At 39.3% G+C, this 13,053-nt stretch overlaps 1 long non-coding RNA gene across 1 annotated transcript; it reads right to left on the bottom strand.

Annotated features, from left to right (window-relative positions):
* Nucleotides 1-495: 495 nt before the first annotated feature.
* Nucleotides 496-1,952, bottom strand: LOC123125491 (uncharacterized). Its single transcript, XR_006461422.1, has 2 exons — nucleotides 1,820-1,952; nucleotides 496-752 (listed from the first exon to the last, which is right to left on the bottom strand). It is a non-coding gene; the product is annotated as an uncharacterized lncRNA (long non-coding RNA).
* Between the last annotated feature and the right edge of the window lie 11,101 nt (nucleotides 1,953-13,053).

Below are 13,053 nucleotides of genomic sequence, written 5' to 3'. Positions count from 1 at the left end.
GCCTCAACCATGGCACCCGGATCGAGCATGAATGCACGCGCCGCCTGCCGGATCTGGCACGGATGCGCGCGGTGGCTCCTGACTTCCCTGATTTATGGGAGATGCCGTGTTGGGCATGCGATGCCCTGTCGATCGATGGGGTGAGGGAGGCTAACGACACGAAACGACAATGTACTCCCCTTTAATAGTAGAGATATATGGAATTTTTTATTATAAATTCTTGATCAACCAATATTTAGCACCTGGGGAGCTGGGCCAATAAATAAAGCCTACATGCTATAAAACGAATAGGAAGGCTCATATAGACACAAAATCAAGCATCTATCCCCATTGGATGTACATATTTTAAGCACGAGCACTTTTGAGTTTCAGTTATACAGGTTGTTTTAGCAAATTTGAAGTGCAAATGTGTGATATATTAAGAGATTTACTCACACTGCATGTGCAGTACATGAGCGGCAGCCGGCAGGCATAGCAAACAACGAGATTCTAAACTTCGCAGAAAACACAAGATCACCTTCCAATCTGAGTATAAAAGGGTCTCATTCAGATCCAGAACTATCATAAAAGACATGTCTTTTAGGAGGCATGTCTAGGAGTTTTTCTGATGATGGTGAAACAAATCCCTACATTACATATAGTTTTTAGTATCGCAAGGAGCGTACAGTTGACAATATACAAAATGGTACACCAATAACAAAAAGACTGCCCTTTTTTACTAACCTGAATTTGATCTTCAATTTGGCTCCTGACTTCAAGTAGAGGTCAATATAGCAGCAACAGGAGCTGCATAATAGAACATACAATTTATACTAAGCAGGCAAAAAGAAGGAATGACTGAATAGATAAGCAATCTAAGCAGACAATTAAGATGTTACTGCAGAGCCTAGCTAGCTGCTCAGGTTTATCAGTAAGCTCACGGCATGGTCCTTCCCTGTCATATACATTTGCATAGAGCATTCCAGAATATGCACATAGAAACATTACCATGCAATGATTTACATCCAGGTTGAATAGATTATAGCCAAAAATTTAGTATGAATGTCACCTGCCCTTCGTACCGATCGCAGTAAATAAAAACATATAATTTGATGCATTTTTTTCTCCTGTTACGGTCTAATGACATGGTTGGTACAATTTAACATACCTTCCCTAGTCCAAAGGGGACACAAGCTTCTATTGATAGTCCAAAGAGGCTAAGTATGCATGCTTAAACAATACACCATGTCTATTTAGTCACATGTGAGCTCTTCTTGATCATGAAAGGTACCAGGTACCACAAAAATAGTTCAGCGCCATCCAAATTAAATAAGGACCGAATAAATTGGCAATGAATCCTAATGCAATGATTGGAATAAGAATAAGACAAAAAAAGAGAAGCAACATAATAAACAGAGAAAGATTAAATGGACAGGTGATATAATGTCTGCCTCTTCTTGGAAAATCTAATGGCAACTCTATCAATTTCAAGTACTCTTATTACAGATAACATCAGCATAAAACTTATGTATATCTATTGATTCAAGGCTACAGATTTCTTTCTTGAAAAGGAAGACAATTTATATATGAAAGGTAGCGGCTTTCATCGAAAAAGATTCTTGCTCCTGACACATAATTTCTTTACTGGTTTCTCAGCTACGGAGAAGAAAACGATTTCTTAGTCACACACAGAATTAATGGGCACCAAGAGCATTTGCACATTTCAATTCACTTGATGCTTCAAAAAAGTGTCTCCTCTGCCCGAACAACTGAACAAATGTTGAGAACTCAGAGGCCATGGCATGCTAGAAAGGGAGGGAGGGAAAGGAGGAAATATTACATGAACAGCAGCTCGGGTCTCCCATGTCAGCTCACCCCCTCAAGCAGGCCCAGATCTCTTTCCTTGCGCCCGTTCAAACAATCGATCCGTCCGTTGCGTGCATGGGATTCCACAAATGCGTCCTCTCATAGCCATGGAGGTGAACCTGCAGAGCAAACACATGCAATGACTGAAATGAATGGGATGCTTTGCTCGGTTCTTCGAGGCCCATGCATACTCGAACAGATTAATACCTGTGTTCATCCTCCAAACAGGGCACGGCCGGCACGGTCTCCTCCAATCAGTGCAATGCGACCATGCCATGCTCTGTTCGGCGGCGTCTGCGTCGTCCGTGGGGATCCGCAACGGCGGCGGCGTCCGTGGGGATCCGTGACCAATTCTTTTAATGATCAGACATGACTCTTGCATAAGTGATATCAGTATCCGATTAAGATGATTTTTAAGGCACCAAAACAAGAACTGGGTGAAGACAACAATAATATATATTAGTATCCGAGTAAGATGATCCAGCTAAATACCTGTGGGTTGCCACAGAATAAATCCTCTTGAAATGCACGTCAATTGCCTCCCTTTAATAGCCCCAAATGCATAAGTTTACAACTACAAGTCGTGCGTGGGAACAAGATCACAAACATATATTCATTTCATTGGTCAAAATAGATTTATAATAACTAATTTCATTTGTCGAAATAGACCAGTAATCGTAGAAGAAGAAAAGTAATATACAACATATATTATAACTCTGCACTACGGCCAACCGGCTACATCACCCATGCGGCTTCACCTTCGACAACTAATAAAATTTCTAATATCATCCACCTTGAATAATATAATAACATTCACTTTCATTTTATTTTTATCTTGGAGCCTCATGGTCACATGTTCTACAAGTCGATGCTTGATTTTGTGTCTATATGAGCCTTCCTATTCGTTTTATAGAATGTAGGCTTTATTTATTGGCCCAGCTCCCCAGGTGCTAAATATTGGTTGATCAAGAATTTATAATAAAAAATTCCATATATCTCTACTATTAAAGGGGAGTACATTGTCGTTTCGTGTCGTTAGCCTCCCTCACCCCATCGATCGACAGGGCATCGCATGCCCAACACGGCATCTCCCATAAATCAGGGAAGTCAGGAGCCACCGCGCGCATCCGTGCCAGATCCGGCAGGCGGCGCGTGCATTCATGCTCGATCCGGGCGCCATGGTTGAGGCTTGGTGGACGAGCATGTGGCAGTTGCTTGGTTGTGGAGGAGGGGAAGGGAGTACGGGATGGTCCCGTTCTTTTTTTGCCCGTTCTGGATGGTAGGGGGATGGATCACGGGCGGATGGAGGTCTAGAGAGCACAGGGCGGCAACTTCACCCTTGCCACGGTCAGGTAAGAGGAAGGAAGCCTGAGCTCTCTATGCGGCTTCATAAGTGTGGCTGGAGCACGGGCGTTGCGACGAGGGTGCGGGTGGAGCACGGCCATCCGTTGATAGGAGGGAGCTGGGGGAGGGGTGACGCAAGCCACTTGTGGGAGATGGATGTAGAAGAGGAGGAGCAGCGCTGGATGGCAGTGGCGGAGCGTGGCAAGCAATCAAGGGGGGAGGGGCAAATTTTCAACTCAAAGCAAATTTTATATTCAAAATAGCCTAGAAGTAAAATTACACTGTAATCGAACATATCTTGCTCCTTCCATCCTTTGGCAGCTTGGCTCATCAACGGTCGTCAGCTCATCGTCTTGGCGATTGCGCGCATAGCACGAGATGGTCCGTGTAGGCGCAGCAGCAAGCAGGGGGCGAATCGACCTAATGCCAACATATGCAGCAGGCAGCCACCAGCCGGGTGAATCCATCTAATGTAGCAGTAAGCAAGCATTATGTGCACATGTAGCAGGAAGCTGCTCGTACAACATTCAATCAAGTTGCATGGAGTAGCTAGCTAGCTTCACACACGAATCTGCATGTGTGTATCCTTCGAGGGTATTCATCTAATAATAATGGGGTTGGGAGGAGTATTATTCACTAATGGGTTGGATCAAACACTTAGTATGCATAGTAGTAATTTTTTGCTTGCAGTTTTGGAAGGCGGGGTCGTGATCTGTTTGGCCTCTATGAGGCTCCGCCAGTGCTGGATGGTGAGGAGTGGTGATGTGTAGAGAAGAGAAGGGGCACCTTGCTTGAGATATCTCGATGGGGATTGGGTGCTGTTGCTACTGCTTTTTTTTCTGAACGAGATGTGGCGGCACCGATATGGTCTGAGCAGGGGAGCACGGCAAAAATGCTAATTGCTCCCTGACTCTCTTTCATTTGATTGCAGAATATTGTGCTTACTCCCATCTCTCGCGCTCTTGCAGGCTTTCAAAAGTGAGGCTAGGGCGCGGAGGTGATGCCAAATTGGCGTGTGAATGTAAGGATTGAAATGAGATAGTTATATTCTTTCAGTTGTTTGCTTATGCTTATTGATAGAGATAATTATTCCCTATTTAGTAGATTCTGTCACATGTTAATATTGGGAATTATCTATGGTTCATTTGGTGTTCATATCTCCATCCTAGCGACCGCTTTGTCCATGGCGTTTTTATCGCATCCACCCAGGTTAGTATGAAACGAGAATGCACATCTATGTTGTATTTGCTGCCGTATGTTGTTTGCATCAAAAACGTTCTTTGCATGGTGAACACGGCAGCAATTCATTCTTCGAAGAAGTGAAGCGATGTAAAATGCATCGGCGGCCGCCGAGTGATCACCCGTCATTTTTCGTAGTCCTCTTAGTTATGTACTAGCACAGATGTTGCGTACGAAAGTAGGAGCAATCAAGTTGTTGTTTCTCTGACATGGAGGCAAGCTGGCCTTGTTGTGCTATGCTCATCTCAAATTTTATGCTACGTCTACTTATTTTAGCTAAACGTAGGTTTTGGCAGCAAGAAACACTTGCAAATGTATGTCTTCTTGATATAAGTATCTGTTCTAGAAGATAAATATAGATAGCCGTCACAATAACCGGGGATATAAATATTTGCACTAGAAGATAGATATTTATAGTGGTCACAATAACTGAATCTGTTGTGTACTACAATATTTTTATTCAGAAGAAGACATGATTATATGTTTTTATGTAGTTTTAGTATCTGAGTCGAACTTTCTTAATTTGTAAAAAGATAGTTGTAATTGATTGAAGAAGCGTGTTACCTGAGAACCGAGGATCTGAGATGTGTGGTAGCTGAGACCTGCATTGTTCTCGGTTATTTTAGCACCATGAGTAGCATTTTTTTCTTCAAAAAGCCCGTGGCAACGCACGGGCGTTCTACTAGTCTTGCCTAATGTGTTACTCCGTTCTTTATGAACTTAATACTCTAGATGCATGTTGGATAGCGGTCGATGTGTGGAGTAATAGTAGTAGATGCAGAATCGTTTCGGTCTACTTGACACGGACGTGATGCCTATATTCATGATCATTGCCTTAGATATCGTCATATCTTTGCGCTTTTCTATCAATTGCTCGGTAGTAATTTGTTCACCCACCGTAATATTCACTATCTTGAGAGAAGCCTCTAGTGAAACCTATGGCCCCCGGGTCTATTTTCCATCATATAAGTTTCTATTTTCCATCATATAAGTTTCCGATCTACTATTTTGCAATCTTTTACTTTCCGATCTATAAACCAAAAATACCAAAAATATTTACTTTACCGTTTATCCATATCTATCAGATCTCACTTTTGCAAGTAACCGTGAAGGGATTGACAACCCCTTTATCGCGTTGGGTGCAAGTTGTTTGATTGTTTGTGCAGGTATTCGGTGACTTGTGCGTTGCCTCCTACTGGATTGATACCTTGGCCGGTTCTCAAACTGAGGGAAATACTTATCTCTACTTTGCTGCATCACCCTTCCTCTTCAAGGGAAAAAACAACGCAAGCTCAAGAAGTAGCAGGAAGAATTTCTGGCGCGCCGAGGAGATCTACGCCAAGTCAAGACATACCAAGTACCCATAATAAACACTCATCTCTTGCATTACATCGAGGAGATCTACGCCATTCCCCTCTCGTTTTCCTCTCCCCCACTTCTAAAACGATTTTCGAGAAGATTTGCCTTTTTCTTCGCCCTTCTTCCGTTTGATCTTTTGTTTGCTTGTGTTACCATGTGCCTTCTTTTTGCTTGCATCTTCGCTTTCTAAAAGTTTATGGATCCTCATCCACTTGCTAATCTTTTTAAAAGACCCAATTATGATGAACCAATTTCTAGTGACTTGAGTGCACTAGATTATCTTTATGATGTTTTGCTTGAAATCCGTGAATCTGAAAATTGTGATGAAGTGCTTTATGAAGTGATTCACGATAGATCCTTGAATAAAAAGCATGATTGCAATGATGTTATTATAAATTATATTAATGTCAATTGTGCTAATAATATGCAAAACCCTAAGCTTGGGGATGCTAATTTTGCTATGTCTACTATTTGTTGCAATGATCATGATTGGGGTGATTCTTCTTATAATCTTGAAAATTTATTTAAGCTCCATGATGAATATGAGATTGATAATAATGTTTGCAATAGTATTGAAAGTGGGTTTGGAATAGTGTCAACTTTAGATCCCACATGTTTGGAGTATGATCGATCTTATGAAATTTTTGATAAAAGTTGGTTTGGAGAGGTCATGACATTATTTGATGGTAATCCCACTATTTTGGAAGAGTGTCAACTTTGCATGCATGTGGATCACGAAGAGAATATTTTATGTGATAGTTATATTGTTGAATTTGAATATGATCCCACATGTAATTATTATGAGATAAGAAAATATGGTTGTAAAAAATTTCATGTTACAAAATTACCTCTCGTTATGTTGAGACTACCATGCATTGCTTCTTTCTTCTTCCTTGCATATGGTAGTTTTTGCTTGTCTTGATAATTTGTTTGCTTATATAATGCCTATGCATAGGAAGTATGTTAGACTTAGATATGTTTGTCACGTATTTTATGATGCTCTCTTCGTGCTTCAATTCTTGTCTTTTATGTGAGCATCATTAAAATTATCAATGCCTAGCTAAAAGGCTTTAAAGAAAAGCGCTTGTTGGGAGACATCCCAATTTATTTCTTTTCTTTTTTTCAATAAATAATTCATCTAGCCTCTGGTTAGATGTGTTTTTGTGTTTTAATTAATGTTTGTGCCAAGTAAGACCTTTAGGATGGCTTACGGTGATAGTTGTTTGATCTTGCTGAAAAACAGAAACTTTTGCGCTTAGGAAAACAATTCCTATTTTTAACAGAAGCATGATAAAATACTGATTCTGTTTGCAGAAGATTAATAAACAAATTGCTTATGTTGTCCTAGTTTTTCAGAAATTTTGGAGTTACAGAAGTATTCTAGAGCTACAGATTACTACAAACTGTTCTGTTTTTGACAGATTCTGTTTTCTATGTGTTGTTTGCTTATTTTGATGAATCTATGGCTAGTATTGGGGGTATGAACCATGGAAAAGTTGGAATACAGTAGATATTACACCAATATAAATAAAGAATGAGTTCATAACAGTACCAAAAGTGGTGATTTATTTTCTTATACTAACAGAGCTTATGAGATTTTCTGTTGAGTTTTGTGTTGTGAAGTTTTCGAGTTTTGGGTAAGGATTTGATGGGCTATGGAATAAGGAGTGGCAAGAGCCTAATCTTGGAGATTCCCAAGGCACCCCAAGGTAATATTCAAGGACAAGCAAGCGCCTAAGCTTGGGGATGCCCTGGGAGGCATCCCCTCTTTCGTCTTCGTCTATCGGTAACTTTACTTGAGGCTATATTTTTATTCACCACATGATATGTGTTTTGCTTGGAGCGTCTTGTATGATTCATGTCATCTTGCCTAATGTGTTACTATGTTCTTATGAACTTAATACTCTAGATGCATGCTGGATAGCGGTTGATGTGTGGAGTAATAGTAGTAGATGCAGAATCGTTTCGGTCTACTTGTCGCGGACGTGATGCCTATATACATGATCATGCCTAGATATTCTCATAACTATGCGCTTTTCTATCAATTGCTCGACAGTAATTTGTTCACCCACCGTAGATTATGCTATCTTGAGAGGAAGCCACTAGTGAAACCTATGGCCCCCGGGTCTATCTTCCATCATATTACTTTCCTATCAATTTACTATTTCTGCCTTTGTTTATTTTGCAATCTTTACTTTCCAATCTATATCATAAAAATACCAAAAATATTTATCTTATTATCTCTATCAGATCTCACTTTTGCAAGTGGCCATGAAGGGATTGGCAACCCCTTTATCGCGTTGGTTGCAAGGTTCTTATTTGTTTGTGCAGGTACAAGGCGACTTGCGTGTAACCTCCTACTGGATTGATACCTTGGTTCTCAAAAACTGAGGGAAATACTTACGCTACTTTGCTGCATCACCCTGGGAAAACCAACGCATGCTCAAGAGGTAGCAAGAAGGATTTCTGGCACGGTTGTCGGGGAGGCTTACGCCAAGTCAAGTCAAGATTTGATCTCCCAGCAACTAGCCATTTCTGGCGCCGTTGCCAAGTCGAGTCAAGACATACCACGTACCCATCACAAATTCTTATCCCTCGCATTACATTATTTTCCATTTGCCTCTCATTTTCCTCTCCCCCACTTCACCCTTGCCATTTTTATTTGCCCTCTTTTTCTGTCCGTCTCTTTTCGCTTGCTTCTTGTGTGCTTGTGTGTTGGATTGATTGACATGATGGCTCAAGACAATACTAAATTGTGTGACTTTTCCAATACCAACAACAATGATTTTCTTAGCACTCCAATTGCTCCTATTACCGATGCTGAATCTTGTGAAATTAATGCTGCTTTGCTGAATCTTGTCATGAAAGATCAAGTCTCTGGCCTTCCTAGTGAAGATGCCGCTACCCATCTAAACAACTTTGTTGATTTGTGTGATATGCAAAAGAAGAAAGATGTGGATAATGATATTGTTAAATTGAAGCTATTTCCATCTTCGCTTAGAGATCGTGCTATGATTTTCGTCTTTGCCTACAAATAGTATTGATTCATGGAATAAGTGCAAAGATGCTTTTATCTCTAAGTATTTTCCTCCTGCTAAGATCATCTCTCTTAGAAACGATATTATGAATTTTAAGCAACTTGATCATGAGCATGTTGCACAAGCTTGGGAGAGGATGAAATTAATGATACGTAATTACCCTACACATGGTTTGAATTTATGGATGATTATACAAAAAAATTGTGCCGGATTGAATTTTGCTTCTAGAAATCTTTTATATTCGGCCGCGGGAGGCACTTTTATGGAAATCACTTTAGGAGAAGCTACTAAACTCCTAGATAATATTGTGGTTAATTATTCTCAATGGCACACCAAAAGATCTACTAGTAAAAAGGTTCATGCAGTAGAAGAGATTAATGTTTTAAGTGGAAAGATGGATGAACTTATGAAATTGTTTGCTAATAAGAGTGTTTCTTCTGACCCTAATGATATGCCTTTGTCTACTTTGATTGAGAATAATAATGAATCTATGGATGTGAATTTTGTTGGTAGGAACAATTTTGGTAACAACGCATATAGAGGAAACTTTAATCCTAGGCCGTTTCCTAGTAATTCCTCTAATAATTATGGTAATTCTTACAACAACTCTTATGGAAATTTTAATAAGATGCCCTCTGATTTTGAGACCAGTGTTAAAGAATTTATGATTTCGCAAAAGAATTTCAATACTTTGCTTGAAGAAAAATTGCCTAAGATTGATGAGTTGGCTAGGAACGTGGATAGAATTTATCTTGATATTGATTCTTTGAAACTTAGATCTATTCCACCTAAGCATGATATCAATGAGTCTCTCAAAGCTATGAGAATTTCCATTGATGAGTGCAAAGAAAGAACCGCTAGGATGCGTGCTAAAAAAGATTGCTTTATGAAAGCGTGTTCTTCTAGTTTTCATGATAATAATGATGAAGATCTAAAAGTGATTGAAGTGTCCCCTATTAAATCTTTGTTTTGCAATATGAATCTTGATAATGATGGAACTGGAGATGAGTCAACTTTAGTTAAAAGGCGTCCCAATGATTCGGAGTTTTTAGATCTTGATGCAAAAATTGGTAAAAGTGGGATTGAAGAGGTCAAAACTTTACATAGCAATGAACCCACTATTTTGGATTTCAAGGAATTTAATTATGATAATCGTTCTTTAATAGATTGTATTTCCTTGTTGCAATCCGTGTTAAATTCTCCTCATGCTTATGATCAAAATAAAGCTTTTACTAAACATATCGTTGATGCTTTAATGCAATCTTATGAAGGAAAGCTTGAATTAGAAGTTTCTATCCCTAAAACTTTATGATAAGTGGGAACCTACTATTAAAATTAATATTAAAGATCATGAATGCTATGCTTTGTGTGATTTGGGTGCTAGTGTTTCCACGATTCCAAAAACTTTGTGTGATGTGTTAGGTTTCCGTGAATTTGATGATTGTTCTTTAAACTTGCATCTTGCAGATTCCACCATTAAGAAACATATGGGAAGGATTAATGATGTTCTTATTGTTGCAAATAGGAATTATGTGCCCGTAGATTTTATTGTTCTTGATATAGATTGCAATCCTACATGTCCTATTATTCTTTGTAGACCGTTCCTTAGAACGATTGGTGCAATTATTGATATGAAAGAAGGAAATATTAGATTCCAATTTCCGTGAAGGAAAGGAATGGAACACTTTCCTAGGAATAAAATTAAATTACCTTATGAATCTATTATGAGAGCCACTTATGGATTGCATACCAAAGATGATAATACCTAGATCTATTCTTGCTTTTATGCCTAGCTAGGGGCGTTAAACGATAGCGCTTGTTGGGAGGCAACCCAATTTTATTTTGTTTCTTGCTTTTTGTTTGTGTTTAGTAATGAATAATTCATCTAGCTTATGTTTAGATGTGGTTTTATGTTTTAAATTAGTGTTTGTGCCAAGTAGAACCTTTGGGAAGACTTGGATGAAGTCTTTATGATCTTGCTGTAAAAAAACAAATACTTTAGCGCTCACGAGATTAGCTGCCATTTTTACTGGAGAGTGATTTTAGGTTGATTATTTTTGCAGATGATTAATAGATAAATTCCTCACGTCCACCAATTTATTTTAGAATTTTTGGAGTTACAGAAGTATACGTTTGATACAGATTGCTACAGACTGTTCTGTTTTTGACAGATTCTGTTTTTCGTGTGTTGTTTGCTTATTTTGATGAATCTATGGATAGTATTGAGGGGTATGAACCATAGAGAAGTTGGAATACAGTAGGTTTAACACCAATATAAATAAAGAATGAGTTCATTACAGTACCTTGAGGTGGTGATTTGTTTTCTTATACTAACGGAGCTCATGAGATTTTCTGTTGAGTTTTGTGTTGTGAAGTTTTCAAGTTTTTGGGTAAAGATTTGATGGATTATGGAATAAGGAGTGGCAAGAGCCTAAGCTTGGGGATGCCCAAGGCACCCCAAGGTAAAATTCAAGGACAACCAAAAGCCTAAGCTTGGGGATGCCCCGGAAGGCATCCCCTCTTTCGTCTTCGTCCATCGGTAACTTTACTTGAGGCTATATTTTTATTCACCACATGATATGTGATTTGCTTGGAGCGTCTTGTATGATTTGAGTCTTTGCTTGTTAGTTTACCACAATCATCCTTGCAGTGCACACCTTTTTGAGAGACACGCATGCATCGGAATTTATTAGAATACTCTATGTGCTTCACTTATATCTTTTGAGCTAGATAATTTTGCTCTAGTGCTTCGCTTATATCTTTTAAAGCACGGTGGTGGTTTTATTTTATAGAAATTATTCATCTCTCATGCTTCACTTATATTATTTTGAGAGTCCTTTAGAACAGCATGGTAATTTGCTTTGGCTATAAAATTAGTCCTAATATGATGAACATCCAAGATGGGTATAATAAAAACTTTCATAAAAAGTGCATTGAATACTATGAGAAGTTTGATACTTGATGATTGTTTTGAGATATGAAGGTAGTAATATTAGAGTCATGCTAGTTGAGTATTTGTTTTTTTTGACTGGGAACTGTGGGGCACAACCCCCACAACAGATCAAAACTTTATTAAGAATATAAAACAATTACAACAATATGATTACAAGAAGTAACCAGAATACAAAAAAGGAAGGAAAGCTTACAAAAACAAACTAAGGGGGGAGGAAAGAGATCCATTTCAGTAAGTCATCCTTGTAAGCAGATTTGATTCTGTGCTGCATTTGGCTAATATCATGCCTAAAAGCACTTCTCCATTTATTGAAACTTGCCCTCTCACTTCTGAACACTTTGGCATTTCTGATGATCCAGATATTCCAGCAGGCAACGAACACCACTTCAGTGAAGAAAGGCTTATCAAAACTTCTCCTTGCCTGAGTAACCAAATCAAGCATGGAGGTGCCAGCAGACCAATCAATATGCAGATAATTCCAGATCCTAATGCTAAAAATGCAGTTGAAGAACAAATGGTCCCTGGTTTCTCTAGTCAGTAGGGGGCAGAGCTTACAATGAACTCCATCTTCCATGTGCCAATGTCTTCTTTCAACCATATCCTTGGTGTTCAGCCTGTCCATGATAAGCATCCAAGCAAACACCTTGATCTTGAGGGTACAGGAGGGTTTCCAAATCCAACAGAGTAAAGGGTTGAAGGATTCAGACACAAAAGTGTGAGAGTAGAACATCTTGGGCTTGAAAACCTTGGGTGAGCCCTGCCAAAACCATAAGTCCTTAGAACTAGCTATTCTACTGTGGGAGCCCATCAAATCCTTAATCAAGTTCAACTCATCAAAGGCTTGAGCAGACAAAGGAAGATGGAAATGCTGGTACATATCCTGGGTATTGAAAATTTCCTTAACCGAAATCCAGGGGTCCTTGGCAAAAGAAAATAACCTTGGAAATCTTGTCTGCAAACTAGAAACTTCACTGCCAAGGTTCCAATTATCAGACCAAAAAAGAGCAGTGTCCCCTTCATTAACCTGCACCCAGGAGCAATCTCTAAAATTCTGCATTGCCTTGCAAATATCCCTCCACCAAAAGGAGCCACAATCATTTGTTCCCTGGGGCATTCCTTCATAATAATATGAATCCCAAACTAGGGACACCCAAGGGATATCTCTTTTGTTGAGGAAATTACTAGCATGCTTGAGTAGCAGGGCCACATTCTGAACCCCCAGGTTAAGGATACCAAGACCCCCTTTATTTTTTGGCCTACAGATCAGCTCCCAAG

Source organism: Triticum aestivum, chromosome 5D, assembly GCF_018294505.1.
Source record: "Triticum aestivum cultivar Chinese Spring chromosome 5D, IWGSC CS RefSeq v2.1, whole genome shotgun sequence".
In the NCBI taxonomy this organism is placed as follows: domain Eukaryota; kingdom Viridiplantae; phylum Streptophyta; class Magnoliopsida; order Poales; family Poaceae; genus Triticum; species Triticum aestivum.
This window is presented reverse-complemented; position numbering and strand designations above follow the sequence as displayed.